The sequence below is a fragment of the Vicugna pacos genome, chromosome 5 (assembly GCF_048564905.1).
Source record: "Vicugna pacos chromosome 5, VicPac4, whole genome shotgun sequence".
In the NCBI taxonomy this organism is placed as follows: Eukaryota; Metazoa; Chordata; class Mammalia; order Artiodactyla; family Camelidae; genus Vicugna; species Vicugna pacos.
In genome coordinates, this window is record NC_132991.1 from 82,934,837 (window position 1) to 82,957,945 (window position 23,109).

Genomic DNA, 23,109 nt, shown 5'->3' on the forward strand with positions numbered 1-23,109 from the left:
TGTCCACCCTTTTACCGTATTAGGAATTTTTCCAGGAATTAGCACAATTAAAATGACTCAGTTCCATTTCCTGGTGTGCCAACGAGCTGCCTGGATGATCCAGAGCATCAGGCTGGCCACAGTTTGCCACAGGCACTATTTATCATCATAACTGGTGCAAGAAAGACTTCTTTGAAAAGGAACACGCCCTTGCTAATAGCGTTAACTCTTCCCACGAGGCTCAAGAATGGCATTAGCAAAGGACCTCGGAGGGGAAAGCCAGCCTTCGTTGGCCCTCTTGTTTCTCCTCCTGGTGTCTGATGTTGGTGAACTGGGGAGAGGGTGGAAGGAAGAAGCCACACAGGTAAACAGATAGAGGGAGAAAGTTTGTCAAAATGGGCAGAGGCAGAGATCTGGGAGGAAGTAAACCCAGAGAAAGAAGGTTATGGGTGCATGAGAGTCAGAGAGCAAGGTCATGCTTTCCTCTTAAAAGACAAATTCTAACTCAAAGGAAAGCAGGGAGGTGAGTGAAGTCAGGGCTGGGCCTAGGGTGAGGCAAGTGAGGCATGAAATTGAAGAGGCGCCAGACAACTCGGGGATCAAGATACATGACTTGAATGCAATAGTTGAAAAAAAAATCAAAATCAATGTAGAAATTTTCCGTGACGAACAGAATGTCCGAGTTTGAAATAAACCCCAGCTCTGACCATGCCTGTGTGTGCTCTTGCTGGTTTTGCACCCACCCTGATCCTGGGGCGCTGCCCGGGTGAAGGGGGCCCAGATCTTGAAAATACAACGGGAGCAATTACCACCTACCTACCAAGACACATCCCTGCTGTCCCGGTCCCATTGCATGCTGTGACTCATGGCCTCTAAGACAGAAAGGGTGAAAGGGGAGGAAGACATTCCTAATGTGCTACGCCGCTGCTCCTCACTATAAGAGGTCCTCTCCAAATTATGTCCACAGATTTAGCTACGGAATGAAGCAGAACTCTCTCTCGGGTGTTTGGGTATTTCTTTTATCTGAGGCTACTTTTTAATTTCCATAGGTTTTAATAAACAATGATCTTAGGAAGTCAGGTTAAAATGAAAACCAAAGTAAACACGGGAATGTGAAGCTGCAGGCACGAATAGAGGGTACGGAAAACTCACCCAAGTAAAAATCCAGCTACACGTCTTTAGTTTTAAAAGCGAGTTATCGGATGCAGAAGTGGAAATTTGTGGGGCAGATTGTTGAAGCCTCTCACTGAGATGCAAGTAGCGGGTCTGGCCACTCACTTGGAGCATCTGTCCCAGAAGAAGCTGAAACAAGGGACAGAAGTAACTATTCCTTCCACCCCCATCCTGCTGCACCATCACTGCCCAGGACTTCTTTCCCATGTGTAGTCTTATTTCATAAATACCTGAGACCCTGACTCAGGCAGAGGTCTGAGTCAGGCTCTAGGCTCAGAGGCACAGCCCAGGGTGTGATGGTCATAAGTTCTAGTAGCAGAAGGCAACGGTTGGTTTTCATAATAAGATGGGGTTAAATTAGGGACTGGTAGTCTTATAAGCTTTTGCAAGATGTCAGACTTGGATCTAGATCTGGAAGAGCCTGGGACAGACAAAACCTACCTCACCCTCCCGAGTGTCCGAGTCTATTGACAGAGACGGACAGGTGAGCTTCTGATTACTGGCTGTGATCAGTATTATAATTAGTGTGTACCCCCTGGATCAATCCAACTGAGATGGCCTGCTTCTCCCCTGGACCCCTCACATTCTCCACATGCTGGTGGTTCTCAACCTTGACTGTACATGTAAATCCCATGGAAAATTTTAAAAAAGTATCTGAGGATGTTTGGACACCCATGTTCATAGCAGCAGCATTATTCACAATAGCCGAAAGGTGGAAGCAACCCAAGTGTCCACTGATGGATGAATGGATAAATAACATATGATACATTCATACAATGGAATATTATTCAGCCTTAAAAAGGAAAGGAGTTCTGACATGATACTGCACGGAAGAAACTTGAAGACATTATGCTAAGTGAAATAAACCACTCACCAAAGGACAAATACCATACGATTCTGTTTATATTCATAAAGACAGAAAGTAGAAGCTGGTTACCAGAACCTGAGCAGGGGGATCGCCAGTTATTTTTTAATGGATACAGAGTTTCAGTTTGGAGTGATGAAAAATTTCTGGAAGTGGATAGTGGCAAGAGTTGCACAACAAGGTAAACATAGTCAATACCACTGAACTGTACCCTTAAAATGGTTAAGATGGTAAATTTTGTGCTAAGTGGGCTTTTTTTAGCACAATAAAATATATATTTTGTTTGCCAAATATATATATAAAGTATATATAATCTTTACCAAAATTAAAAACTATGTAAATAATGGCTCCCCAGCATTGACGGTTTTTCCGAAGCTCCTCAGGTGATGTTTCACGTGCAGCCAAGGTCGGGGGCCATTGAGTAGACTGTCCTCTAGAGCCAAGCGTGGGCAGGTGCCTGAACAAAGCTAGAGTTGGAAGGTGGAAGGAAGGTCAAGATGGGTCAAGCACCTGAGTCACGCAGGCAGCTGCCTGCTTCATGTTAATGGGTCTCCATGAGGTCTCCAGAGGAGGAACAGCTAGTTGCTTATCTCATCCATTAAGAAATCCCTCCTTGTCAGAGGTGAGTGATTTGCTGTGATGTCAAGGCTCCAGCTGACTGCTGGGCAGACATGAGCGAAGTGTGGGTAGAGGGGAGGCTTTGAACCTGCACACAGCGTCACCATCCAGCCAAACCTGCTCTGGCGTGGCTTCCATCCACCAAGACGCCCATGTCAGAAACTTGGGCACCGGCCTAGCTCCTCCTCTCCCACACCCCATCAACCAGGTCATCACCAAGTCAAATGAGTTCAGACTCTTAAAGATGTCTTAAGGCTGTTCTCACACCATTCCCAGGATATTACTTCCAAGTCTGATGCTGCTGTCCCATGCGTTGGGGAGCTTCTAGATTGGCTGTTCCTTATTGCCCAAGCTGATTTTTATTGAAATCTTACCTTTCCCATAGTAAAAAGCAACCTAACCAGTGATTTATGGAAACAATTTTTTTGGTGTATAAAATTCATGTCCTCTTGGTTTGAAAAGCAAACCAATTACAGCTAGCTAAACGGGGTGGGAGGAGAAGGAGAGGGTAGAGTATCTTGGAAAGATGAGGCAGCCCGTGGAATCCAACACAGGTGGGGCCGAACAACGAAGCCTCATATGTGTCTCCCTCTCCCTTTCAAGTACCGCCATCCACAGAACCCAGCTCCCGACAACTTCTCTCTCAGATAGAAACCTTCACTTCCAGAGTTGAATCTTTGGGCTGGGCACTACCCTTGGATGTCAGAGCCCAGCAGGGGGACAGGGTCACAAAGCAGAAACAGGGCTCCGGAGGCGCCCCACTGTGGGCTGCAAAGGCAGTGCCCCGAGAACAGGAACTAGGAAGACAACCCAGTTAAGCTCACTGTATGGAGAATGAGAAGCTCAAGTGGCTCCCATGTGGGCGAGTCAGGCTGCCTTGAATGCAAATAACAGAAACCAACTCAAACACCTTTAAGCTTGAGAGGAAATGCGTTGGTTTTTATAACCACAGTGTGTAACGGTAGAGGTGCAGGTGGCCACTGCGAGAGTGGGACCCGGGGCCTAGATCTCTTTCCCAAGGTCACTTCTGCATCTTGCCGCATGGTGGATGCATCCTCTTGGGCTGCCTTCTCTCTGAGGCCAGACCCAGGGCTTAAAATTCTTTGTTTCATTCCTGAAAGGATTCCAGTGGGAAGAATTCCAGAAAAAGTGTCTAATTGGGCGAGCCTGGATTTTGAACCTCTTGCTGTGCCAAACATCACCCAAGGGGTGAAGAGGCTTGTGGTTGGGTGAGCTGGGTCAGGAGCCAGCCCGCATGTGCAGGGGCTGTGATGGGCAGGGTTGCTTAGGGTTAGGATCGGCATGTGAGAGGGGCCCTTCTCCACAGCAAAACACATCTGTCACTAGAAGAAGCAGACCAGCGAAGCACCAGTGATACATCCTTTGTACACTGACACCATTGCAATGTCCTACTGTTTCAAAGACTCAAAGACTGGACACAGTTATACACAGTTATATTTGTGTTAGTGGGGAAAGGAGGATGGGCAGGGCAAAGCAAGAAGGCTGATCACACTGCATTTGTGATGCCTGGAATTAATCAACTTACATAGAATTGACTTAAAGTCTTTTAACTGATAAAGCAATCAATCGCCCCTAATATATTAATGGTAAAATTAGCCAGAATTGTTGTTATTGCTGTTTGATTGGTGAATGGTTATTCCATTATTTTGAACTTGAATTAGCTGAAACACTGCTCTGTTTTATTGTCCCTAAATTGTTTGATCTGTGGATAATTATATAGATATTAGGTTTTATTTGCTTACTCGTTTGTTTTTTTTTCCCTAAGTATTGCTTTAGTTTTGGTTAGAGTTGGAGAATGTTGAAACGATTTCTCAAATATTAAATTATCTGCAGACCATACGAAACTATGCTCTGGCTTTGGACTAGAGCATTTTTGGTGTGTTTTTTCAAGTCCTTTGAAACTAGTTTAAAAAAAAAAACTTACTTCAAATTGCCTTACTTAATATGGAGAAGAAAGTTAATTGTAACACAAATTACGCCCTACAAAGCTCTACTTTGTTATGCCCTGTTGGATGAATTAGTTACTGAGGTAAAAAGGGAATTTGGCCGTGTTTCTAAGCCTCGGTCCTCTTCTCTTTACCTTGGAGAGAAATGTCTTTACCCTTTCATTAAAATAGAGGATTATTTCTGGTTTTAAAAGTAATAATTACTCATGGTACAAACACTCATCCCCTCTTGTTTTTAAAGTTGTTGTTGTGTGTGTGTGTGTTTTAAAATAAAACAAATCGTTATTAGTCAAACCACCAGAGGAGTAATTCAGCCAGCCATTTGCTAGGATGATATGAAGGGAAACAGAAAGCATTTTATGCTTCTGTATTTATTGAACCAAAATTAGGGCTTTGCATAATTTCCAGCAAGAACTGCTCATGGTATGCATGCCTAATAACGAATACGGTGGGGTGGTGGGGAGCTCAGTGGTAGAGTACATGCCTGGCATGCGTGAGGTCCTGGGTTCAGTCCCCGGTGTGTGTGTGTGTGTGTGTGTGTTTGTGTGTGTGTGTATATCATCTGTTCTGAAAGTGTGAGGAGCATAGGCTACTGGAAGTGCCCTAAATCTAGGAGGTGGAGCTGGACTGAGCCCTGAATGCAGCCCACAGAAGATGGACAGACAGAAGGTGATCAAAGCACCAGAATCACCCAGAGTCCAGAGGTCCCACAGGGCAGCAAAGCCAAACTCTAAAGGGCTGGAGCAGGCACAGCTGGTACGGGGCTAGTTTGCCTCGACCAGAAGCCACCTCTATCCTTCCTGCTGCAGTGAAAACTGGTCGGCCTCTAACATTCTGTGGCCTGGAGCCTGAGAAGCTGCTCTAGTGGGATGTGTTGTGAGATAATCCTGCTGTGGATTGTATCTTTGTGCTACCTGAGTCGCAGGTACTGGTAAAATGAGAGCAAGGAGTTGGATTAAACCTTCCGTAGAAACCAGTCTCCATGTTTCTTTTGTTAGGTTATTGCTTTTTGGATTATACAGTGTCGGTCTCACTGAAGGGTGAAGTTTTCCTGTAAGCTTATAATCCCATGCCTCTCTTAATGGAAAAAGCATTGTCTTCAGAATTTGTTTGTGAAATCAACTTCGGTAAATGAATCAGACCTTCCCATTCATTTGCATTATTTTTTTGAAAAGATTCTTTGGCCCCTTGGGAAGAGACAGACACACATTTCTGCCATAATACTCACTGTTGCTGTGACCTTCCCGAAAATACTGGCACTTTATTTTCATTGCAGCTCCCTAAGTTATTACTGGTTTGTTCTACCAGCTGAATGAAAAGAAAGAGATGAAATGCTTTGCTGTGAGTCCTCAACTAACCTTTGAAACCCGAGAATAAATCTTTTTTGTCTGAACCAAATCCAATCATCGGAAAAAATTCAACCTAGTTCAGTAAATTATTCTCCTTCAGAACACAGATGCACCCCTTGGAAAAGAAGGATCCTACATAATTAATATCAGTAGCTCAAAGCCATGCAGGCAGAAGCAAATCCAGTGCGTTAGGGGCCAGGTGAGTTTGTCTGCCTCAGCCAGGAAGCCTCGTATATTCTTCATGCTGTCTCAAAAAAAAAAAATTGGGAAAAACTGGGAAGAATATATTTTTAAAAAAGACTTTTCTTGGTATGATTAAATGTAATAATTCACAAAAGATTAGGAGAGCTGATTACATATATTTTTAAAAGCTTCCATATATAAAAACTGATAGTCATTGTTAAAAGCATAAATGTACTTAGGGATAGAAAAAGGATTAATATAATATAAAGAATTAATAAGCAAAAGCCCAGCACACCAACAGACAAGAACAGGCAATTCCCAAAAGGAAAAATAAAAACGTCCAATAAATATAAGGAACCAATTTCACCTGTATTTATAGGGTTATAAAAAAAAGTCACAAAAGAAGTACAAATAACAGTGAGATGTCATTTTTAAATTTTTGCCTGTGAGATAAAAAAAATTAAAATACGACAATCAGGGTTGATAAGGGGTTGAGTAATGGGATATTCTCAAGGGACCTTTTCATGGAACATGTGTTAAAAGCAGTAAAATGTATGGTACATTCCTTTCCGCCTAGGAATTCTGACAATTTATCCTAAAAAACAGTTGAATAAATACATACATTTGAATAAAGTCATAGTGCTATTTAAAATAGCGCAACATAGAAAACAATTTAATGTGTAGCGATCAGGAATTGCCAGCTTTAACTGTATATCAAGATACGAGACAGAATTCAGCTATTAACATCACGTAATTAAATATTTTAAAACAACAAAAACCCAAGACTCTAAATTAAAGAAAGAAAATAGAATTAACTCTAAGGTTTTTTGTTTTTAATTATGAGGGGGAGGTAATTACGTTTACTTATTTATGTATTTAGTTTTTGGAGGAGGTACTGGGGATTGAACCCAGGACCTCCTGCATGCTAAGCATGTGCTCTACCATTTGAGCTATACCCTCCCCCCTAGGTATTTCAAGCACAGTGGAATTTAAGACGGGGACCCTGGTGCTTACAAACTGTCAGAAGGTCTTGATGAGCAGGGAGAACCCGTGGCTATCGCTGTCACCCAGAAGTCAAAGTCCTGCTGGCCACTTGTCACCACCATCCTTGCAATCTTCACCTCTCACCAACCAAATAAGCAGATGCTAGGCTGAGTCCAGCCACTGTGATGGTCTTTGTTGCCTCTGAAAAAAAAACTAGGAGCTGGATTCCTCAGACCTGTTGCTGCAACTCCCCTTCCTGGGATGTTGCCAGAACACGGGAACAGCAGGAGGAAGGTGGCTTCCTCCCCCTTTCCACTTTCCCAATTCTGCAAGAGTGCATCTAAATGCTGGGGCCTGATTGGCCAAGGAGCCAAGGAAATGTACGTTTTATCCTTCCCACATCTCGGGTTCAGGGGGAGGTGGGAATGGACGTAGGGTGCCAGTTGACCGTGTCCCTCGTGCTTTGGGATCCCTTTTCCCATTGTCATCCAGCTTCCTCTGAGCACACTGTGGGAAACTCTGCTTAGGATAATTTCTTCAATGTGAGCGTCCTAGGGAAAACTGTGACATTTTACCAACGGAAAAGACCAGAATGCGAATTTCTTGACATTTGTTTCTTTTACTATTAAATACAAATATCTCTATTTCAGTAGATAGAAGGACACTTGAAAGATTTTTCATTCAAAGTCCCTTAGGTCATGTAGCATTTTTTTAAATTGGAGTATAGTTGATTTACAAAGTTGAATTAGTTTCTGGTGTACAGCATAATGATTCAGTTACATATATATGTATTTCATATTCTTTTTAATTTTAGGCTATTACAAGATATTGAATATCGTTCCTCATGCTGTACAGTAGGACCTTGTTGTTTATCTATTTTATATATAGTAGTTAGTATGTGCAAATTCCTGACTCCCAGTTTGTCTCTCCACCCCACCCCCTTATCCCTCTGGTAACCACAAGTTTATTTTCTATGTCTGTGAGTTTGTTTCTGCTTTGTAAATAATTTCATTTATGTCATTTTTTTAGATTCCACACATAAGTGATATCATATGGTATTTTTCTTTCTCTTTCTGGCTTACTTAGTATGACAATCTCTAGGTCCATTCACGTTGCTGCAGATGGCATTATTTTATTTTTATGGCTGAGTAGTATTCCATTGTGTGTGTATGTGGTATACACATACCACAACTTCTTTATCCAGTCATCTGTCAATGGATATTTAGGTTGCTTCCATGTCTTGGCTATTATAAATAATGCTGGCATTTTAATGTATAAATATCACTTTCACAGCAGTAAGAGCAAGCTATGATATGAGCATATGGTTGGTTGTATTCATACCTGTCTATCCCATTAGATTGAGTCCCTGGAGGCTAAGAATCTTATTTTCTTCACCTTTATATGCCCCACAATTCCCAACAGAGTGTCTGAGAGTAAGTGTACAGTAAGTGTCAAGTGGATTGTCATAGATGCCATGTTATCTGTTCATAAATCAATCTTTTTTATTTCTGTGTACGTTACTGTGTCAGATTTGACAAGATTCAGCCATTAGTCTGAATATTGCATTCACTGTAGAAGACCAGGCAAGATCAAATATATAATAATTCTTTTTCAACATTATTTTGTTTTGCCTGTAAAAATAAACTTTTGAAAAATTTAACAGAAAAATGTCATGCAAAAATAAATACCGTACAGACATGGATGCTCTATTTTGGAGTTTCTAGAAGCCACAGAGTTGAATATGGCAGGTGTCTTGCCATGTGAGAAGGGACCCTGGAGCAGTGGTCAGCAGCATGAAGTTTTGAGGCTCTTTGAGGGACCAGTTCTTAGGAGAAGAGTATCTGAAGACACACCGCTTCAGTGCTTCACACATTTTATCTCATAAATGTGATGATGATGTAGGCGGGGGTGGAGAAGGAAATCCTGCAGTTCCGAATGGACTTGAGAGTTTTGTAAATAGAAAACCTGCTACCTGGTTCTTGGGTATAGGTGTGTAAGTAGTACCTAGAGGGTAGGGAGAGGTAAGTAAGCACACCCAAGAAATCACCACACAGGTTACTAAGTATAGCATTACCAGTACCTCAGAGGTCCCCTGTGCCCTCCACTCTGCACCTCCCCCAAGGTACCCACTCCTCAGATCTCTGACAGCAGACTTAGCTGCCCTTCACATAAATGGAATTATGCAGTATGCATCCTTCAGCACTGGGCTTCTTTAACTTCCTTTTTTGTTTGCGATATTCACCCATATTGTATGTAGCTTTAGTTCGTTGCTTTTTATTCTTGTATAGGATTAAATTGTATGATTATATCACATTTTATTTATCCCTCTTATTACTGATGGATATTTGGGTTGTTTCCAACACAATGGCGAACAATGCCAAATTTACTTCTTCTTCTCCAATATTTATTTCTTTTGTTTGCCTTAATCACATGGGGTTAGACCTCCAGTATGGTATTGAATTGAAGTGACGATGTGGTCATCCTTGTTTCTAAACTCAGGGAGAAAGTGTTTTTTATTTCATCCTTAAGGTTGATGTTAGCTCTAGATTTTTTTTTGTTGTTGTTGGGACCATTTATCAGCATTGGAAAGTTTCCTATTAGTCCTGATCTGCTATGAGGGTTTTTTTTTTTTAATCCTAAATGGTATTGAATTTTATTAAATGATTTTTTTTGCATCTATTGAGATGATCATATGATTTTTCTTCTTTATTTTATTAATGTTATGGTTTAGACTGATTGATTTTTGATTTTTAAACTAACTTTGCATTTCTAGCGTAAACTCAATTTGGTCATTACATATCAGCCTTTTTTATATTACTAAAGTTACTTTCTCCTAACATTTTGTGGACTTTTATAACTATATGGGAGGGATTGGTATATGATATTTTTTGTTTCTAGGTTTTAGTATCAAGGTTATGCCAACCTCATAAACGGATTTGGGAACCGTTTTACTTTCTTTTCTATTTTCTAGAAGAATTTGTATAAGGTTCCACCCACCACTCCCCCAACCTTAAGTGTTTAGAAGAATTCATTAGTAACCCGACTGGGTCTGGAATACATATTTTTGGGAAAAGGATTTTAATTATTTATTTCGTGTGTGTATATATATACACACACACATACACATATGTACACACATATGTATAACTATTCAGATTTTCTATTTTCTCCTTTGTAAGTTGTGTTTTTCTAGGAATTTGTCCATTTTATCTCAATTGTCAAATTAACTGCCATAAATTGGTTCACAGTATGTGAAGGGAAAATTGACAGACTAAAAGGAGAAATAGACAAATCCACAATCAAAGTGGGAGATTTTTACACACCTCTCTCTCACCAGTTCAGAGAACAAGCAGGAAAAAAAATCAGGTTTTTGCAATAAGTTGTTTATGATAGTCTTTTTATTGTTTTTGTAGAATCTGTAATGATTTCTCTCTTTTCGTTCCTGATTCTGTATCCTTTGTTTATCCATTTTATAGGGGTTTATCAATTTTTAGTAGTCTTTCTAAAGAACCAGTTTTTGATTTTGTTAATTTTCTCCATTGTACGTGTGTTACTTTTTGTTCTTCATTATTTTCATCCTTCCTTCAGAATATTTGAAGTAGATTCTTAATTGTTAACTTTTAGCCCTTCTTTTCCAAATGTCCTTTAAGGCTCTACATTTCGCTTTAAAAATGGTGGCATTCTACAAGTATTGATAAGTTATTTTTCATTGTCATTCAGTTGAAAATATTCTCTAATTTCCCCTAGGGGTTACTTAGAAATATATTACTTAAATTTCCAAATATTTGAGAATTTTCTAATTATTATTTTTAAATTTATTTCTAGCCTAATTTCCCTGTAGTCAGAGAAGATAACTCTATATGATTTCAATTTCTTGAAATTTGTTGAGATTTGCTTTATTTCCCCACATAGGACTGTATTTTGTATAGTTGCTGCACATGGGGCTCTATGTATTGGGTCATTTTTTAAATTGTTCTTTGTAATAATCTTCTATATTCTCATTGATTTTTTTTTTCCTGCTTGGTCTCTGACTTTTTGAGAGAGAGGTGTGTAAAAGTCTCTCTGTCTGTGAATTTGCCTGTCTCTCCTTTTAGTCTGTCAATGTTTTTCTTCACATACTTTGAAATATTTTGAAGCTATGTTATTTGGTACGTACAGTTTTTAAATTGTCTCTGATAGGTTGACCCTTTCACTATTTTAAATGTCCTTTTTGTCTCTAGTAATTTTTCTTGCTTCAAAGCTTACTTTATCTAATATTAACAGAGCAACACCAGCTTTGTTTTGGTGAGTATTTGCAAAGCATTTTTCCATTTTTTTTCTTTTGCCTTTTCTGTACCCTTATATTTTCATTGTGTTATAAGCAGTATGTAGTTGGGCTTATTTTTTTAATTTAGTTTGACAGTTTTGCTTTTTAATTGGTATGTTTAGTCTATTGTCACATGATGTATTCTGATATATTTTTGGAGTTAAATCTGTCATATTGCTCTTTGTTAACTTTTTCTCACCTGATCTTCTTTATCTTCTTTTCTATTACTCAAGTATGTTAACTCTCCCATTTTCTCTCCATTATTAGCTTGTTATAAAGTCTTTACAATTCTTTTAGTGGTTACCCCAGAGATTACAGCATGAATCCTTGATTTAGGAGAGTCAAATGAAAATTAGTATCTTTACCACTTCCTGGGAAGAGTGGGTTATTAAATAAAATTTAATTCTACAAATATTTAAAGCCCGCAAGGACTGACTTTTATTGTTGCATAGTTGATATACATTTAGGTTTATCCACATTTCTGTTGTTCCTCATTCCTTCCTACGGTTCATCTGGCATCTCATTCCTTCTGCCTAAATTACCCTATTTAAATAGTGTCTCTTTTAGCATGGTTCTGCTGGGGATGAGTTCTCTCAGTTTTTGCTTTTCTGGAAATGCCTTTGTTTCATTTTCAATCTGCTAGGTTTAGAATTCTCTGTGTCATTTCCTCCAGGGTTCCTGAACCGGATTCTTGCCGCTTCCACTTGCCCACAGTGTGCACTAAATCAGGGTAGCCAGGTTGGTCAGACTGGCAGTTTCCAGATCTCATACCTGCCAAGTGAGGATGGCTATTTTAAAAGTTATGGATAATCCATTGGTATTAGCTTTTTGGAGGGCACTTTGCAGAATGTATTAAGATCTAAACTATACATTCATAGCCTTCGAGGCTCTTTAGCCCATTTCTCTAAAGCATAGAATCACACAAGTGTAAAAGTAAAAATAATGGTAGCAAACATTTGTAAAGCACTTATGATCTGCTAGGCACCATTCTAAGCACTTTACATGGATTAGCTACCTCATCGGGGTAGTTCACAGTGACCCTGTGAGGGACGTACTATTATCCCAGTCTTACAAGATGAGGCGCAGAGAGGTTAAGTTAACCTGACAAAGGTTATATAGTTGGTAAGAGACTGAGCTGAAACTTACTTAAAACCAAGCAGTCTGACTTGCGAATCCATGCTTTTAATTACCATTCTCTACTGCCCTTCCAGGGTGTTCTTTAGTGCATTTAATAGCGAACAGTGTGAATACCCTAAATGTCCATCAATCGGAGGTAGTTAAGTACGTTGTTTCCATGGAGTGGAATGTGATACAGCCATTAAAATAATGGAGTTGTGTAGTCATGAAAAGATGTGTATGACATATTGTCAAAGAAAAAAGGCAGTTTACAGAACAGCTTGTGTAGTATGGTGTAGTGCCATTAGCTGCAAAATTATGTATGTGGGAAGGGGAGTTCGTTATGGAGAGAAAGCTCTGAACTGCATGTGTAATAATGAGCCTGAATTGTTTCTGACAAAGCAATAAGTCATTTTTGTTTAATGGACAGAAACTGTGTCTTATTCTTCCTCTATCCTAATATATTTCTTGGTGTGTAATAACCAATTGAAAATAATAGCACATGATAGCTATTGAATGAACAAATGAAAAAATATTTGAGCTCCATTATTATTTACATGAGGAGTTCCTAGAAGAGAAGGAAGATTCTAGACTTTGATGAATAGTAACTCTTCTTCTTCGACTGGGTACTTGCATTTCTTATTTATTCCCTTACACTGTTTCTTCCTTCCTTCCTTTCCTTTCTTCCTTCCTTCCTTCCTTCCTTCTTTCTTTTCTTTCTTTCTTTCTCTCTTTCTTTCTCTTTCTTTTCTTTCTTTCTTTCTCTCTTTCTTTCTCTCTCTCTCTTTCTCTCTCTTTCTCTCTCGCTTTCTCTCTTTCTTTCTTTCTTCCTTTCTTTCTCTCTTTCTTTCTTTTCTTTCTTTCTTTCTTGTTTTTAACTGACCAACGTTTAATATGGGTTTTGGCAATAAAACAAATACATGGGTTTCAAAGACCTTTTGTCTTTGGTCCTTTTATTGTTTGGGAATCAATTTAAAAATTCACAAACCACTGATTTCCAAAATTCCTCTTCATAGTCGCTGTGACAGTCCCTCCAAATCTGATTGAGAAAGGGGACCAGGTTCTCCACAGAATTAATATCCATCCTTCTTTGTGGTGCTATTTCAAAATGAGAAATTCACTGTGAAGGGTCTGGAGAGTCGAGCTGGGCCAAGTTGCCTGTGGAGAGAAGGAGCAGCATCATAGATGCCATGAGGGGAAATGGACAGCATGTCCGTCACAACCACACGCCTGCCTGAGGATTGAGCCCATCACCGACGCGTGCCCCGCTGGTCATCGAGTGAACACTAATTGGGGCACAGGGGATAACTGTAGGGGAGTGAAGTAGCTGCTTAGCGTCTTATGCTGTGAAAATCAGCTAAAGGTCTAGGACTTCATTTTTTTTTTAATTGAAGTAGACATCATTCTAAGTGAAGTAAGCCAGAAAGAGAAAGAAGAATACCATATGATATCACTCATATGTGAAATCTTAAAAAAAAAAAAAGAAAAGAAAAGAAAAGAAAAAGGAGGACACTAATGAACTCATCTACAAAAGAAACAGACTGGCAGACATAGGACTTCATTTTAATCATGAAACACTGCTGAGTCTGTGTGTGTCTGTGGGAATGTTCCCTAAAACATGCTCACTTGGGAAAGGAAATAAACACTTCATGTGTCATGTTTTGAAATGCACACAGGGCTTCCGGTAAGTGCTGTCATTTATTTGATTTTTTTTCAACCCTGAAACCTCCATAAAATTAGTTCATTCTCACGGGTTTATGGCACAGTTAGGTTTCCACACCACACACCCCAAGTTCTCATCACACGTGTGAAAATAAAAGGTCACACAAGCACCACGATCTTGTGCCTCATTGTATCTTGAATCTCATTTCTCCATTTTAATAAAGTGACGTGGTGTTACCTTCTGCTCACTTGACACACAATGACAGGGAAGTGACAGTCTCTGAAACTGAGATTGTCCGGCCTCGTGGTAAACAACGCATGGCCGTATCTGACATCCCTAGAAGACTGCAGAGCCAGACTGCTGTTTTTTGTGTTTTTTTTTTGATTTTCCTATAAGCTCCCATTCCTAGTGTGAAACAAAGGCTGCAAAGGAGTCCTTCAGATAGTTCTGTTTTTGCACAAGGAGTCAGGATTTAAGGGTTCGAGCCAAATTCCCCAGAGTCAAGGGCAAAGGACTGGGGCAGATTTCCTTTTCCTTTAAATGTGAGCACTCATGTCACCAAGTCTACAAAGAATTTTCAGGTCTTTCTCTAGCACCTCTCTACACTCAAATGTTTCTTCGTTAGAATATCACTTTAGGACTTTCAAAAGCTGTACTATCACTTTTGTATTTTTACAGTACTCACCTGAGTACTGTATGAATATAGTATACGGTACCCATATAATCAAGAAGGTTTTATTTCTTTTACGTATGTTTCAAGAAAGCACTCAGGAAGCCCTGACCTGCTATATTCAGCATGGGGAGCCCGTGCTGGCCTCTGAATGAGGAGGGTGAGACGGTCTTTGCCGCTCACAGTGTGGTCCCCTGACCGGCAGCCTCCACGTCACCTGGGAGCCTGTTAGAAATGTGGACTCTCGGGCCCACCTGGATCTACTGAATTAGATTCTGTGTTTTAACAAGCCCCCGGTGGACACAGGCAAGATACAGTTTGAAAGGCACTGAAACAGTCTACGCAGCATCCCAGCAAATATGGGGATGATGCCATGAAAATTTCAACCTGCATGGGCCTGTTCAGCAATTAGATTACATTTGAACATGACTTTCTTTCATTCTCTTGTTGCTCAGAGGCCCCTCTGCCCACCTAGATTTGAGAAAAATCACTTCAGTGTTTGACAGTGTCTTTTGTGTCTTCTAGCAAGTTCTCCTGCCCGGTGGTTGTCATTCTTGCAGGCTGCTTAGCAGTTGTCAGAGATGATGTTGTAACCTGCCTGTGATGCTTATTTGATCTAATGTCATAATCCTGTTGACCTGCCAAGCCCTGAGATTCTTTGTAGTTAGAGCTGTTCATGTGAATGCAAATTACGGGTCGCGAGACTTTGTCTCATGAAGATCGACTGTTTGGACTTGTTAGATTCTGTGAAGCCAAGACAAGCAAGTGATTGTTTCCTAAATCAAGCTGTATATGGACTAGAGTTTAGAAATGTATAGTATTTCTAGTTAATATTGATATTCTGAAAAGCATGCAGTAATTATATCATCACATTAAGAAACATTAACACCTGCCTTACTTTAGCAAACTGTTGCCATTTATAGAGTGTGTACAAAGGAAAACAAGATAAAAAATGCAATTGTTATATGGGACATGCATTCATTCAAAATAATCTGTCATATGAATAAACATTGAAACAATGATCTACTTTCTAGAGTATAAATGTTAAATGGTAAAATCATAACTCTTGTCCAAATATAAAATGTGTCAAAGATTTTGTTCCACTGATTAATTAATGAAGGAATTAGTCAGATATAAAGAACTAAATACTGACAGTTTAATAAAGAAATTATTTTATGATAGGTTATATACAAAACTGGTAACTGTCTTATAGGACAATAAATTGTTACCTTTGGGGTTATCATTCCCACTGAACAGAAATTATTTGCATCTTTGCTCAAAAAAAAAATGATCAGCTAGCCTGTCACTTCACAAAGTCTAAGACCCTTAATCTGTAGGAAACATTGAGGAACATGTATCAGAAGGAACAAAGCTTTACTCCTTCTACTGTCCTGGGTGACATTTGCCCCCACAAGACATTGAAATGAGGTTTTCTGCCTTATGTCCAAGTGTTATACAATTTTTCGTACACTTACAGAAAACCATTTTCTGTTAAAAAATCAACATACTTTCTTTTCATTTTTTAAACAACTTTCTTGTGGCATAATTCCTGTACAGTAAACTGCACATATGTCAGGTGTACAATTTGATGAATTTTGATAGATGTATACACCTATTCAACATAATTTCTAAAGAAGGTTTAAACATGCTCATTTTCCAAGTGGGCATTTATTCTAAAACTGCAGAAGGTGAAAGCTGGCCTACTTTTTTCTACCTCCTATAATTACTGCTGGGGTCCAGTGAGTTTTCCAAATAGCTTTACATAGCCTTCTCTGTACGACGGTAGGTTTCCACGCCTGGTGACCCTGAGTCCCAGTTTGTGTGAGGATATCTGAGGTGGCTCAGAACAGTCATGACAGAGGACCCGCTCTCTGAGCTACGAGTATCAGGAGGTTCTGCCACTTCCACTCACACCACGTGGCAAGGTACACCCGCTTCCTGCTTTTGGGTGATCCCTGTGGACACTGGTGTGTTTCAATAGGAAGTTCACATTTTGAGCGCAAGAGTTCACTCTTTCTCCCATATACACATGCTAATTATGTAACACGTAGGTTTCTCTCTGTAATCATTTATATTCATATTCATGAACAGTGTTGCCTCCCTCTTGCCATTTGGCTTCTATTGAATCTCATCGGCATTATTCTCAGAAATTGAATTAATTGTGCACTAGCATGGAAAAGAGTAAGTATTCTGAGTGTATTAACTAGGAAATATTGATTGCTCTATAACTAAAATCTATTTTCTAAAATAATTGTAGGGTTTTGAGGTGGGTTTTTTTTGTTGTTGTTGTTGTTGTTGTTGTAATGTCAGGGTCTGCTTGCATTCAGAGCATTCAGTGCATCTATAAAGAAGTGGGTCTTGGCTTTTACTCTGCTCCTGGCTTCAGCTTGCTCTGTGAAGGCAGCCAAGGGCAGAGAAGGCCCTCACATGCTTAGCGGGGGACCTGGCAGAGGGGAAGATGCCAGAATCATAGAGTTCTCGGCATAAATAGCTCCAAGATCTGAATGCATTCTTTCCTGACAATCGAATGAATGCGTTTGTTCTCCCCTTCTTTCTAGTGAGCTAACCTTGTGTTGTGTTGGTCTGCTCAATAGCATTCTTCAGTGAAGATGTTTGGAGATAGAATGTAAATTTGTCGCAGGAAACCGCATATGGGAATGTGAGGTAGGGTCAGAATTCACCACCGCCAGGCGTTCTCAGGGTTAGGGCTTGCTGTTGAAATATCTAGAGATGTTTACTAAAAGGAAGAGTGTTTCTGTTTGGCTTAGGATAAAACCACTATTTTATGTGTTTATGTAAGCACTCACTAAAGTTTGTTCTGATGCTTGGGACAGCGCTCTTGGATTCTTTCCTAAATACTTTAGGTTGCCTGTCTTATTACTGTTTTCTGTAATGAGGTGTAAGAAAGTTCAAGCTTTTATCGATATGCTGACTTTTATAACATATATGAAAATGAGAATATGTACAAAAATCAAAGGGATTTAATTCTTCTGCATTTTAACTTTAGAAAATGTTAGTTTCACGTAATGATTTTTTCCCAAATAATTTAAAAGTCTTCATTTAAACTTTGATGGTAAATTAAATCAAAGGTTTATTATTTTTCAGTGTGATCTATAGGGCAATGCTTTTATTTTCAATGTTACTTATGTCATAGAAGAATGGTATCTTGATTATCATATAGATCCTTAGGGGCATTTCTTTTTTTTTTTTGACATGACATGAAAATTTATAAGCAGCAGTTAATTATTTCTATTTTTGCCTATTTTGAAACATTCTGATTTTAATATCCTTGTTCTTTGCCTTGATTATGTTTTTATTCTACTAAAAGTAGTAGGTGTTGACTAGAAAATATTTGCAAAGCTTGGGGGAGAGGACCATCATCTGTGATAGCCAAACAGCAAAAAAAAAAACAAAAAACCTATTCTTAATATTTTAATTTAACTCTAAAACAGAGACCCACAGACAAGAAAACATGTAGGTTTACCAAAGGGGAAAGGAAGTGGGGAGGGATAAATTAGGAGTTTGGGATTAGCAGATACAAACTACTATACATAAAATAGATAAACAGCAAGGTTCTACTGTACAGCACAAGGAACTTACATTCAGTATCTTGTTATAACCTATAAAATGAAAAAGAATATGAAAAATATATATGTATATTTATAACTGAATCACTGTGCTGTGCACCAGAAACTAACACATTATAAATCAACTATACTTCAATTAAAACATATAGTTTATTTCCTTCTGATATTTTATCCATGCGTGCAAGTACGTGTTTCTATAAAATTAGGATCATCCTTTATGTAGAATTTGTATTCTGCATAATATTACCTCACTTATGGATACTTTGAAACCATAAAGATGTTGCAGAAATGTATTGTTCAGGTGAAAAATGTTCCTGCTATATTATTAAATTAGAAAGCAGTATGTATTTCTGTCTCATTTGTGGTGTAAACAACATTATAACATGCTTGATTTATGTCTTCCCAGATTCTTTCTTATTATGATGTATGTTCCATTCTTCATGCTCTTTTTGCTTGTTTGTGTTCCCTGCTTGTTCTGTGGTGGAGCATGTGTATAAATTGAAACAACTCAGTAAGAACCATCCCTGTCTGTAAACCTTTGGAGCAGCTCTTTCTCTGATTGATTGTTTTCTTAGAATACATTCCTAGGAGTGGAATAATTGGTGTCTAAGTGGTGAATATTTTGTACACTTTGTAGTCTAATTACTTTCTTCTTGGAAAGGAATTTTGAATGTGTTTTTTGCAAAGTAACAGACAAAGTAACTTTACTTTGCAAAATAAAGAACATGTGTTTAGCCATCTTTGCCCTCACAACTTTTCCGTATCATGCTTTTCGCACCCCTATCTTTTACCCATCTTCAATACAGTTTCTATCTCTCTATAAACCACAGATACTCTTCCCTCTCTCCTCTCTGCATCCACCCCAAAATCCACCTTTTCTGGACAGAATTATCCCAGGGCTGGCTAGCGGCTTCCTGCTTCTGCATCTGTGCTCTGTACATGGTTCTCTGCCCCACAGCTCACCTTTGCCATCCCAGAGAACTCTTCTCCTTCTGGCCCCACGTAGTGTGCCAAACATGCAACTGTGCAGTTCCAAAGCAGTCACTTCCTTGTTCAGAATTTGCCAAAACCAGAGCAGCAGATCCAATCCTGAGATAGAGATTTTGTGAGTTTTTATAGTTTCTGTGCATTTAGTAGCTTGAGAAAAATTAATGTTTAAAGCTGTCCTTGAATTTTCAAGCATTCTGGTCCTTATTTTTTAGAAGCTCTTTAGAATAATTTTATCATTAGAAATGTGGAGCCCTAAAATAGAAAGTTCATATGAGATGTTTCAAGCATTTTTCTTCCCAAAATACCTAAATTGTCTTCATTACAATTTCACCTTTTATGGCTAAAAATCCAGTTGTGTGGGGAAAAGGAAAAAACTCTACAGAGGCAGTCGTGTTGGCCAAATTTACTTTAGTCTCAAGTGCTAGGGCTGTGAACCAAAATAGCCTGGTCTCCTGATGCACTGAAAATGGACAGAATTCGTTTATGAGAAAGATTCCTGCCAGATGTCTAGGAACTTGGTAACTGTGGTTACAAAGGGAGACAGAGGGAAGGAAGGCAAATTTTCTTTTATGTGTTGAAACAATGAGTTTTAAATATCATGGCTATTCTGGATAAGGGAAAAGCATTAAGTCCTCCTAATCTATAACTGGATACCTGCTCTATGTTAGGCGCTGTGCTAAGGAATAATGCTAAGATCCTTGCCCATCAGACTTTTATATTCAACTCAGGAGAAAAGCACGTGAACATGTCACTGCAGCAAAGGCAATTTAAGAAAGGGGCTTTCTGAACGCTATTCAGCAAGTGCCTTCGTGTTCAGTTCAGGAATTGGTTATTTCCAACTGTGGCGATACAGGAAGATATTTTGGAAAGGAAGTTGCTTTCAAGCGGAGCCTTAGATGAGCTGGTAAAATCTTGATAGAAGTTGTTGAAATGTGCTGTACATAAAAGGAATGCGAGACTATGATAAAATCATACTGGGCGTGTTTGAGAAAAGCAAGTAGACCTCGCTGAATGGTGTGGTAAGTTCAAATGGCAAAGTAGTGAGAGAAAATTCTGGAATGATAGGTTAATTAAACCTGTATCGTGCAGGATTCTGACTCCCACTCTAGAGGCTAGTATTTCTCAGAGGTTTTTTGGTGTTGTTTTGAAGACTCACTATGTCAGCATCACGTTGGGGCATTAAAATGCAGACTTCTGGGCCACGCTGCAGATCAGAATCAGAGGGCAGTCCTCTGAAACCTGCATCTTAATACGCTTCCGAAGTGATTCCAACGCACACTAAAACTGGGGAGCAGTTGCTCTTGATACAACAACCCGGGAGGGGGCTCAGTGAATGCTTTGGATACGGGAATGGCAGGCGGGTGGGGAAATGAAGGTCTGGGTGGGAAGGTGGGTACTCGGAGGTGATGGGGCAGGGGCCTTTGGACAGAGGAGGAGAAGTGTGTGGAATGTAGTCACTGCTGGGGGTTAGGGGTGGTGAGACGGAGAAGCGCTCATTAGGGCTCTAAGCTTCTGTGGCCAGGGAGCCTGGGGTGGGGCCACCAGCAGAAACATGTATAACACATGCATTTCCCTGAGCACCTACAGGACCGCTTGGAACCTCTCACCCTCTGCAAAACTGTGTTTAACCCATACCTCTAACAGAAACACCCGCACAAAAAGTTTCTGGACTTTGCAAAGGCAGACTCACGTGCGCCCGTGAGCCAGTCTGAGCCCCTGTAGCACCGCTGCTGCCCTGTCAGATGACGTGGTGTCAAGATGGCTTTGCTGGGTCCCTTGCTACCTGCCCGGCCTGTGACTTTCAGCACCTTGGTCTTGCCCACTGCCCTCCAGGCCCAGCAGCTCCCTGATTTTAGCAGTAAATGCCCCACCAAGGTGGTCTAGGAGAGGGTGTTATTGCTCTGGGTTCTGCGGTCCCTGCCCCGTCAGCATCCTCCCCTGCTGGTCTGTGTGTCACCAGCATCTCTTTAGCCACCCAACCAGGCAAAGCAGATCTGTGCCCATCAATCTAATTCAAGGGCCACAGTGAATGATACAGATGCTCTACCTTTGTCCGGCCAGGTGGAATCACAAAGTGTCCGCGCGGGGCACCGTAGCCTAGAGGTCTGAGGAAGAGTGGATCCTCCCCTTTGGAGAGCCCTCAGCCCCAGGGGTATCAAAGCAACATTCTTGAGCTCTGTGTTTTATCCATAGAGGCAAAATGACTCTTCCATCTTCTCTGACTCCCTCAGACTTCAGGCATGAGTTCAGTGGGACTGTCAGGAGACAGAATCTGAGTAGCAGAATCTCCTCTCCCCACTGAGAAAGTAAAAACCTGTGTGAGGCAATAAGTGTGCTGTGCCTGGCCCTCATCCCCCCTCAACACGTGTGCTCCTTGAAGACACACAGACAAGATGCCCTCAGCCCTCGGCGGGTGATGTTTTACCACTACCCCCACCTCCATTGCCATCTATGCTCAACCCTCTGCAGAGGACACAGCTGGGCTCACCTGGGATCCCCGCTTCACATGGGGATTGAAAGGCAGATCCTGTTTGGAAGAGGAGAGACTAAATTATTTTACTCAGATTTTTTAAGGCGGCAGTATATTTATATGAAATGAAATTCTAAAGAGGGTGTCCTGTAAAGTATCCTTCCCAACTCCACCCCTTGCCATTCAAATGAGCCTGTTTGTGTATTCAAGTAAAAATGTGTCCATGTACCCATTCGCCTTTTTTTTTTAAATGGAAGATGGTGGTACACTCTACCCACTGTTCTGGACCATGTCTTTTCAAACTCCACATCGGAGCTTGCTCTTCCTTGTCACATGGTATGAATATCCCACAGCTGGATTCAAATGGTCTGCAGAGGTAGAACTTGGCATTTTTCCAGTCTCTTCCTATTACAAATGATACTACAATGGACAGCGTGTAGACACTTCATTACAGACACAGGCAGCTGTATCTCCATGGTCAAGTCCTAGAGGGGGATTGGGGGTCAGAGGTTAAGCGAACGTGTCATTTTTTAAAATATCGCCAAGTTCCTCCCCACAGGGGTTGCACCATTTTGCATTCTTATGATTAATGGACAAGAGTCCCTTTTCCCCACCTACCATTTCATCAACAGAATGTTGTCCAACTTCTGCATTTTGTGTGGGGTACGTTCTCGGCTGTTTGGGTGGGAGGATGGAAGGAGGCCAGGGGCACCCTGGGAACCTCTTTGCGTCCAGAGCAGTGCCTTACATGCAGCACGCTCAACACTGTTATTTAGTAAAATCTAGACAGCCCACCAACTTTTTATTTTTGTTTAAAATGTATTTTTTTAAATTGGAGTATAGTCAGTTTACAATGTTGTGTCAATTTCTGGTGCACAGCATGTTTCAGTCATACATGTACATACATATATTTGTTTTCATATTCTTTTTCATTATAGGTTACTACAAGGTACGGAATATATAAAATGTAATTTTTAATTTTTTTTTGTTTAGTTAACAAACAGTAAAATTGATCTCATTTTGGGTGTATAGTTCTGTGGATTTTGACACAGATAGCTTTGAGTAACCGCCGCTACCATTCAGAACTGTCTTATCACCCCCAAAATTCCTTCATGTTCTCCTTGGCAGTCACACCCTCCCCTGCCCACCCCCCAGACCCTGGCAACACTGCTCTAGTCCCCATCCCAGC

General features: G+C 40.2%; 1 protein-coding gene across 2 annotated transcripts in view; it reads left to right on the forward strand.

The window, feature by feature from the left end:
- Window positions 1-23,109, forward strand: part of SGPP2 (sphingosine-1-phosphate phosphatase 2) — a 97,484-nt gene that overhangs the window by 70,491 nt on the left and 3,884 nt on the right. The window lies entirely within an intron of this gene.